Source organism: Zingiber officinale, chromosome 1B (genome assembly GCF_018446385.1).
Source record: "Zingiber officinale cultivar Zhangliang chromosome 1B, Zo_v1.1, whole genome shotgun sequence".
Taxonomy (NCBI): Eukaryota; Viridiplantae; Streptophyta; class Magnoliopsida; order Zingiberales; family Zingiberaceae; genus Zingiber; species Zingiber officinale.
The window spans coordinates 68,130,262-68,141,183 of record NC_055986.1 but is presented as its reverse complement, the minus strand read 5'-3'; positions in this window follow the sequence as shown (position 1 = coordinate 68,141,183).

Sequence of the window (10,922 nt, the reverse complement as noted above, 5' to 3'; positions counted from 1 at the left end):
CTTGGTGGCCGAAATTTGCAAGGAGAAGAAGGAGGCTTGGGTGGATTCTCGTCTCGATAGATCGTCGCCCACACGACGCTCGAGATAAGAAGAGGAATACGGCAGAAGATCGTGAGGTCTATAAGCTATAAAAGGTATAACTAGTTATTAGTTTCCGCATCATAACTAGTTCATCCTTTTATTTAGATTTTGAAATAACAAACACAAGAGGCTAATGAATCAAGGTTATTGAATTTATGTTTTCAATTTTGTGTTTCATTTGTTTTTTGAATTTGTGATTCGATTATTCTTTTTGGTTAAACCTAGGGGTACTATAAGAAAATTAAATATTAAATTTCGTTGAAAGGCTTTGTCTAAAAAGTGGTGGATGCTCCCATACCCAAGAAGGCCTAGTGCCTCGCCATATTTAACCTGAATTTGTAACATGGGTGGATTTGGATCAATAATGTTAAGCATCGTTTGCGATCCAAATCTAAACCACTAAGAATAGATAAGTTGAATTTAGAATCAATAATGTTAAGTTCTGTTTGCGATTCTAAATTTAATTTCTAAAGAACACAATAGGTTATTAGGAATGGTTCAGGACTTGTACAAAAATTTTATACAGGGGAACTGGTACGATATTCCCAGTAGCAACCAACAATTGGTATCAGAGCTAGGGTTTGCCCCTGTGTATTTGGTTTTCAAATTAATTATGCACATGTTATACATAATTTAGGCAGGATAATAGTAGGATATGCTAACTATGTGGTTGCAGGCTCCAACTATTATGGCTTATAGAGATTGTGTGTGATTGGATCCTTGGACATGTCAAGGAAATTTTATTTGTGCGCATGATTGTATGTATTAAATATAATAGGAGCTGTATTAATTTTAGGATTTTACATTTTTGTTTCGACTTAGATTACATGTACATTCCATTGTGAAATATAGGATCGATATATGTAAAATTATATTTTTGTCATGGATCGTATCCTTGCGAGGCGTGGTACTATTTGTGGACCAGAGGCAGAATGGAAAAAGAAGCAAGATAGATGCGGCGGCTAGACCTGATTGCGGTGGCTAAAGATGGCAGCAGCTAGGGTTGGCAGCACACGGAGGACAGTGATGGAAAATGTCATACTAGTTGGAAAATTATTTTCCCATATTTATTGCTTTATTTGCTGTGATGTGTATGTGTGCATGTTAAAAATTTCTCACCTTAAATAACTAAGTGGGAGAGGGATTAGTAAATAAATTCCACAGTCTCCATTACTGGTTTGTAAGTGATGCAACAAACTTACGTGTTGGCTCTGAGTGTCTCCCTCCACAATGGATGAGTTTGTTTATAGATCACTAGATCAAACTTCCTTTATAGATGGTTATAGGAAATTATTTAGGAGTGTGTGATCTTCTCCAACTGAAGGGGCACAATCCTATTCAATGGACTAAGTATCAAGTAATGGTATACACTTAGGCACATTTAATAGTATCATCTCCAACGGAGTCACTGCTATTATTTGTGTGACCAAAGGAATATCAACTATTAATTTTATTTGTCATAAAATTAGGATGACAAGATAATAAAATTAATGGGTAAGACCCTCCTCTTACAAATGTTGAATTTGTATACGTTCACACTAACGTGACATGCCAAATTTACGGTGTTTTGAGGTGTTGGTAAATTTAAATAGTATTGTTTGAGTAATCAATATTATTCTAAATTTAGAGTCTTGACCAAAACTTATTTTGTAATTCTTAGGGTGACTTTGAACCCACTGGCTATTATACTGAAAGAGAACAAACTTACTGGTCCCAACTATATAGATTAGAAAAGAAACCTGGACATTATCCTAACTGCTGAAGACTATAAGTTTGTACTGTTAGAGGTTTGTCCTAATGTGCCTAATAGTGATTCTAGTGAAGAGGAGATTGAGTATCATAAGAAATGAGTCAAGGCAGATGAGATGACGCGGAGTTACATTTGGCTTTTATATCAAATGTGCTGCAACATCAGCATCAGACCATGCCTACTGGCCATGACATGATGTACAATCTCAAGGAACTCTTCGGAAATTAGAATCGGGGCTGACAGACATGACTATATAATCTCTAGGTACTGAACTAAAAGCAGGAATGAAGAAGCTGAAAGGCAAGTGCTTCATTTGCAAGCAGTCTGGACATTTGTAGGCGGACTGTCCTCGTAGGAAGAGAACAATATAGGTATATCTTATTCTCTAGTAGTTGGAACATGTTTAGTGGTGTTATCTACCGGTACCTAGCGTGTAGATATGATAACCACTGATCATATCTACAAATCATTGCAGGGGTTCCAGGAAACCCGACAACTACACGAAGGAGAAATCACTATTTACATGGGGAATGCTACAGAAGTAGCAGCTGTTGTAGCGGGAGATGTTTATAGGAATAAAATATTGGTTTTAAGAAATTGTCTTTACGTACCAAGTTTTAGAAAGAACTTGATTTCAGTTTCTAAACAATACAAGGATGGATATTCTATCTATATATGATAGCAAAGGTGTTATCAAGATAAATAGGGAAGTTATCTGTTCTGATACGTTTGTTAGCAATTTGTATACTCTAAATCTAATAACTCCCACGATGCAATAAATGGAAATTAATAGCACATCTTCTAATTCTAATAAGAGAAAGGAACCTTCAGAAATGAATCAAACATATCTTTGGCATCTAAGGCTTGGTCATATTAACTTAAGTAGGATTCAAAGGCTAATAGCTGATGGACTCTTGGGTTCATTAGTATTGGAAAACTTTCCAACTTGCGAATCTTGCTTGGAAGGTAAAATACCAAGAGACCTTATAAAGCCAAGCGGTAGAGCCAAAGATGTGTTGGAACTGGTTCATTCTGATTTGTGTGGTCCTATAACTATCCAGGCAAGAGGTAGTTTCGAATATTTCATCTATTTTATAGATGACTATTCGAGATACAGGTGCATTTACTTAATGCGCCACAAGTCTTAGTGCTTTGATAAGTTCAAAGAGTACAAGGCTGGTGTGGAGAAACGTCATGGTAAAAGTATCAAGACACTATGGTGTGATCGTAGTGTCAAGTACCTCTTAGGAAAATTTAGGAGTCACTTATCAGAAGTCAGGATTCAATCCCAACCGTCTGCACCTGGTTCACCCCAACAAAATGGTGTGGCAGAACAAAGGAATAGGACTCTTATGGAAATGGTTAGATCAATGATGAGTTATTCAGAATTACCAAATTCATTTTGAGGGATATACTATGGAAACAGTAGTATATATTCTGAATATGGTACCTTCTAAATCAGTACCCTTTACTCCCATAGAATTGTGGAATGAGCGTAAGCCTAGTCTAAGTCATATTTGGATAATGGATAGTCCAGCACATGTGTTGAAGGAAGACACTGACAAGTTGGAATCACGTACAGAAGTTTGTTTATTTGTGGGATATCTTAAGAGAACGAAAGGTGGTTTGTTTTATAATCCTAAAAATCAGAAGATTATTGTTAGCACCAATGCTTGATTATGTAATGAACCATAAGCCCATGAGTGAAATTGTTCTAGAAAAAATTAGAGAGGACACGTCTAGTCTAGTACCAACAGTACAAGATGAAATATCACAAGAAACTACAACACGTATCACAAATGATACACAACAACAGACAGTACCTCATCATAGTGGGAGGGTTGTTAGGCAACCTGAAAGATTCATGTTTTGGGAGAGTCGTTAGACTTGATCCCTAGTGAACATGAACCTGATCCTTGAACATATGATGAATCACTCCAAGATATAGATGCAGAATCTTGGCAAAGAGCAATGAATTCAGAAATAGAATCTATGTATTCTAACAAAGTCTGGGAGCTAGTAGAACCATCAAATAATGTAAAAGCTATTGGATGTAAATGGATCTACAAAAGGAAATGAGGGATAGATGGGAAGGTGGAAACCTTCAAAGCAAGGCTTGTTGTGAAGGGGTATACTCAGAAAGAGGGAATCGATTATGAGGAAACCTTTTCGCCAGTAGCTATGCTTAAGTCTATCCGGATACTCTTATCTATTGCTGCTCATATAGATAATGAGGTTTGAAAAATTGATGTCAAGACAACTTTCCTTAATGGAAGTCTTGAAGAAAACATCCATATGAAGCAACCAGAGAGATTTATTGCAAAAGGCAAAGAGCATCTAGTGTGTAAGCTCAATCGATCGATTTATGGACTGAAGCAAGCTTCAAGATCATAGAACATCCAGTTTAATCCAGTCATATGGATTTATTCAGTGTCCGGATGAGTCTTGTGTATACAAGAAGTGTGATGAAAACGTGGTGGTATTTCTTGTACTATACATAGATGATGTTTTTGATAATTGGAAACAATATCAAAGTGTTGTCGGAAGTAAGGGTATGATTGTCCAAGCAATTCGATATGAAGGACTTGGGAGAATGCACACATATTCTCGGGATCAAAGCACTACAAGAAAAATCCTCATAGACATCGGTGGAACAACAACGGTTTTAAGCAAAAATCGATGTCTTTGAGTATTTTACACCGGTTTTTCCAAAAATTGGTGTCTATGAGCCCAGATTTTCGCTCATAGACATCAATTTTTTAGGCGATGTATATGAGCACCTTTTTTTCATTAATAGACACCGATTTTAATAGCGGTTTTTAAAACCCGGTGTCTATGAACCAAAATAAAATAATATAATTTCCCCACCAATACTTAGCCAAAATTTACAACACTTCACTCTTCCCTCAAAACCTAAACCTATATTGCGCCGTCCACTGTATACCATCGCGACGCCACCACCACTTTCCTCCTCGCCGCTGGTCGTCCAACCATCTCTCTCTGCCTCATCTCCCTCATCCCCTTCCTAGATCGATGCCCCTTCTCTCAGCCTTATTCTGTTGTGTTTTATTATAAACGATCCCAATTCCAGCCCACCGCTCGTCGCGGATTTTAGTTGTCTCACCCTCAGCTCTTGTTATTTCGGCGTCGAGAACTCGTTCATCGGGGTAAATCTTCCTTCTCCATGCTCCTATCGTTGTTCGTCAAGATGTTTTCGGTAGATTGTTTCATTTGCCCTACTGATCTCGGTTTTGGGTTTCGATCGGAACTTGTAGGATAGGCTTCATGTCGTCGTTAGGAATACACTAAGAGATTTATCCTTGATAGATTTTGATTTCTGTTCCATTTTCCACCGACGAGGCGTCAAACCAGGAGCGGTTGTCGTCGTTGCTGCGAGGTAAGTATGTCGTGCAAGTTCCGCAGCAACTTTTAACTGATTGAGAAAAGTATATCATTGTTAACAGAGAAAGGTGAAATCCGTATAAGTGCTAGAGGATTCCTCTTCCTTGTTCCCTCTGTCCTGATCTCACCTTGTTACCTTGGATCCCGCCGTTTGGCTACCTAGGTTTTGGCAAACTCTTATTTGGTTTATTTTATTTGTTTTGATGTGTAGTGTTGGAAAGACGTCGCTGATGAACCAGTATCCTTCATCATCCTCTTTGTTTGTCGTCTCTGTAAATCTAAGGTTTCCATAACATTTGATAATTATTGATCTGGACTGTTTTTTTCTTTTATTTGTCTTTTTTTTTCTGTAAACATGAAATGCTAATTACCAAGAATTGCACTCCCCTTGTTTTTTCACTACAAACCAGAGATAAGCGAGTTTCTGATCACGGATTTATGGTGCTTATGGGTCGTTATGGAACAATTTCTTCGTGGTCTAATTTGTTAGTTAAAGCCCTAGAGCCAATCATTTGATGATTGTATTATGGACTTATTGTATCATATTCTTATATAAATAAAGGCATTTGGTTTTTGGTTATTATACTTACTTGTATTGGTGCCAAATAAACTAAGTATAATAACGTCCTTGAGTAGAAAGTTCTCACCTATATCAATCGGTTAGTTGAACCGATAGTGAAATGATATAGGGAACACTACTCTTAATCATTCCTAGTCGAGTATTAACAATCAGGGACAATGTTAATGCAATAAGACTAGCATGTAGGTCAACTCGATGACTTGATCTCACAAGTCATAGATATAGAGATATCAAGTTGACACTTGGGTATGCATTGGAGAATGTATACTGAATGACCCGCCATGAGAAAGTATCATGGATCATTATATGAGTGTCATATACTTTCTCATGTGGCTATTAGTATGACTACTAGTCCTTAGACCTGAAGTCACCATGGATCCCTACATAAGGATTATGTACTTTGGTTTCGTCAAACGTCACCCGTAACTGGGTGGACTATAAAGGTGATTACTGGGTATGTAACGAATTATGTAGAGGGATGTGAGTGATGTAGATGAGATCTATCCCTCCTATATGACGGGAGAGACATCGATATTCTTGATAGAGTGAGCCCACTAAGTGCATGGCCATGCCCAAATGAGTCAATATGTGATATTGAGCTCATTTGATCGAGTGAGTCTACTTGGAGTTCGAGATTTAGATTGGTCAGAGGATGACACAGTCTATGCCTCACATTGATCAATCTAGATGTCTTGGGTAGAAGGACACTTGTCATATATTGTGAGGAGTCACAATTAGTAGTCACAAGGTGATGTTGGATCTCAACATTCTTGTAACTTGGGTAGTAATGATGTGTTGCTAGATACCGCTCATTACTTATGGTCCTTAATGGTTTTAGGGGCATTGCCTACGTTACAAGAACCTATAGGGTCACACACTAAGGACAATTAGATGGAGATTAGGTTCATATGATGAACCAAGAGGATTAGATTCATATGATGAATCAATTTGGATTAAGAGTAATCCTAATTGGGCTAATTGAGTTGGACTCAAGTTGATTCATGTGTTCAATGAGTCTAATTTAGATTATGACTCATTGAATCAATTTAATTAAATGAATTAGATTCATTATATTAAATTGGCTTGAATTAAATGGTTGGATTAGATCAACCATGAGAGAGATTAAGTCAAGTTTGACTTGACTTGAGAGGAAGAGGAAGAGTCAAGTTTGACTTGACTTTATGCCACATCATTTGTGACTTGGCATTAAGTGGCCAATGATGAGGTGCCACATCATCATGTTTAGCACATGTGTGTGCCACCTCATGGAGGTTACAAATCTCTTTAATGGCCACACTTAATGCAAAATGGGGGTTACACTTTTGTGAAAGTGGCCGGCCACTTTTGTGAAGGGAATGAATTCATTTTTCATTCAAGTGTCATTTACATCTTCTTCTTCCTCTTGCTCTCTCCTTGCTCTTCCTCTCCTCTCTTGGCCGAACACCATCTAGGTGCTAGCACACCTATTGTTTGGTCTTCTCCACCGAATTAGTTCATGTGGATACTTCTAGAGAGTTGTCTACTTTGACAACTTGAGATCCGGCATCTCCTTGGACGAGCGGGATATGAAAAGGGCACGCATCGAAGGTATAAAAGGTTTCCTCTTTGTAAATCCAGTGTAGATCTAGATTAGAAACTCGTACTCATTCTACTTCGCACGGATCCGGTGGCTTGGGGCTTCGGGGCTTCCGCGACGCGAAAAAGCGGTTTTCGCAGCCCGAAAAATCCAACAGTGTTATCAGAGCCACGTGTGAAGCTTGTACGAGTTTATTTTTTGTTTTTATGACAAAAATTTAGTACTGTAACATTCTGTAAATTTTTGATTTTTAGAGTTTTTATGGGTATTTTTCTCGTAGAAGCGAAGCACAAGTGTTACGACACTTGTAGGCTTCGACTACCGAGAAGATTTTTCCGAAACAGCAAGGTTTCGCCCCAAAACTTTTTGGGACAGTGGACTAAGGTGCTGTAGGATCGCTAAGAAACCCTTGCAATGGTTGGATCGCGGGTAGGGGTGCCGCCCCTGGCCCCGCAAGGGGATTCGCTTCGCGATTGCGCCCGAAAATCGCTAAACGGGACCGCCGGGAAATTTTACTCGTAAAATTGTAAAAATTAGTATTAAAATTACAGAAAATTATGAAAATTACATAATTTAGAATTATGTATAATTTGTGATAGTCATGGCCCAAAAATACCCAATTTGATTGAATTTGTGTTGTAATTCATATTACGGCCTGCACACCGTCATTTGTGTTGTGCGTGTTGTACATTTGATTCGCGACCTACGCGTCGTGCCTTTCTCTATTTTGTATTCTTATTGTAAATTAGTTTAGACTCGAATATAACTCGAGTTTCAAAATTGTAATGTACAAAATTGGAGCCGTGGAAGGTCCACACAAGACGGAGTTACGAGGAGGGCGCGAGCAACACAAGGTGGTCAAAGGGAGGAGCTTGAGAAGCTGTTGACCCTAGGTTGATCATCCGATCTTCTCATTGGCTTGAGAAGATCGTAGTAGGGCCATGAATAATCACAAATAAATTTAATTAATTGCTTGTGTATATGTGATGCATGATTAAGTAATTAATTAATGCCTAACGATTAGATTAGATCTAAGTCGTGCACATGATGCACCCCTCGATTAGATTGGATCTATCGCATATTTGATACACATCGACGATTAGATTAGATCTAAATCACGTCAACTCTAATGCCTACCGTGTCGTGATACCTATCACTACCTCGATCACATGAGTTGTTGAATCTGCCAAAGCAGAGCAACACAAATTATCTTGGTAGGGTACAGAGGTACAATCTTGGTCCCGCTTATCAACGCATGGTCGAGTACAAACTCAATTAGATTGAGTATTCCTAGTTAACTCGGTTGGATCAAGTACAACTATAGGCATACTTCCAATGGTTGGAAAGATAGGACATAAATCACATTTATATTAATTCTTGGGTATATTAGCCAAAGCTAACTTAAGTTTTAATATAACTACGGATAATGATCTTATAAATAAGAGTTGCATAGAGATGTAAGTGGTAAATTGTTACCTACCGATCATACTAGGTCTTGGGCGTATTAGCCAAAGCTAACTCAAGGGTTAGTATGATGTGGATCTTGTCCCACATGAATTATAGAATTCAGTGCGAGCATCATTTAGTTAAAGGTCTAATTAAATGATTTAAAAGAATATGATATTTATTTTCTATATTTTTCTGTTGTAGATAACCATGACGTCGAATACGAACACATTCTCTCTGCGTTCGGTCCTTGAGAAGGACAAGCTCAACGGAGCAAATTTCCTGGACTGGTACAAGAACTTGAGAATAGTTCTCACCCAGAAACGTAAACTGTACGTTCTGGAGCAGCTCATTCCGGAGGCTCCTCCAGCCAATGCCCCGCGGGTTGACAAAGATGCTTACAAGAAGCATCAAGATGACGCATTAGATGTGTCCTGTCTAATGCTCGCGACCATGAACTCTGAGCTTCAGAAGCAACACGAGTTGATGGGAGCTTACGATATGGTTGAACATCTTTGTCAACTATATCAAGGACAAGCGAGGCATGAGAGATTTGAGATCTCAAGGGCACTGTTTCAGTGCAAGATGTCAGATGGGGCTCCCGTAGGCCCATATGTACTCAAAATGATTGGGTACATAGAAAACCTACAGAGGTTGGGATTCCCGCTTGGCCAAGAGCTAGCCACTGACCTGATCTTGCAATCCTTACCGGATAGCTATAGTCAGTTCGTTCTAAACTACAATATGAACGAAATTGACAAGTCACTGCCCGAGCTGCTTAGCATGTTAAGAACTGCTGAGCTGAACCTTTAGAAGGCAAAACCCCACTCTGTTCTAATGGTTCAAAAACACAAGGGCAAGGGCAAACCCAAAGGCAAAGGAAAGTCCCAAGCCAAGGGCAAAGGCAAGGCACTGAAGCCTAAAGGAGGGGTCTCCAAAGATGCTACCTGCTTCCACTGCGGTCAGATCGGGCACTGGAAGAGGAACTGCAAGGTGTACCTGGAAGATCTTAAGAAGAGACGAAGTGAGACTTCCACTTCAGGTATATATGTTATTGAAGTCAATCTATTTATTTCTTCATCATGGGTATTAGATATCGGATGTGCATCTCACATTTGTACTAATGTGCAGGCGCTGAGAAATAGCAGGGCATTGGCGAAGGGCAAGGTGGACCTACGCGTAGGCAATGGAGCACGGGTTGTTGTTGTTGTTGTAGGGACTTATTTTCTATCTCTGCCCTCTGGGCTTGTATTAGAGTTGGATGATTGTTGTTATGTGCCTGCATTAACTAAGAACATAATTTCAGTTTCTTGTTTGGACAAGAAAGGTTTCTCTTTTATAATTAAGGACAAATGTTGTTCTGTTTATTTAAAAGATATATTTTATTGTAGTGCACCTCTGATGAACGGACTCTATATTCTAGACCTTGAAAGTCCTATCTATAACATAAATACCAAGAGGTTCAAGTCAAATGACTTGAACCAAACCTATCTTTGGCACTGTCGCTTAGGTCATATAAATGACAAGCGCTTATCCCAGCTCCATAGGGATGGTTTGCTGGACTCATTTGATTTTGAATCTTATGAGATGTGTGAGTCATGCCTACTAGGCAAGATGACCAAGACTCCCTTTAGTGGGCACAGCGAAAGAGTGACTGATTTGTTAGGACTTATACATAGTGATGTATGTGGCCCTTTCAATGTCGCTGCTAGAGGCGGTTATAGGTACTTCATCACATTTACTGATGACTTCAGTAGATATGGTTATGTGTACTTGATGACACATAAGTCAGAATCCTTTGAAAAGTTCAAAGAATTCAAGAATGAAGTACAGAACCAGCTTGGCAAGAGTATTAAGATACTTCGATCAGATCGAGGTGGAGAATATCTTAGCCATGAGTTTCGTGACTATCTAGTTGAGTGTGGGATTCTATCCCAACTCACTCCTCCTGGAACACCACAGTGGAATGGTGTATCCGAAAGGAGGAATCGTACCCTATTAGATATGGTACGATCTATGATGAGTCACACAGATCTTCCGACATACCTTTGGGGCTATGCTCTAGACACGGCAACTTTTATACTCGT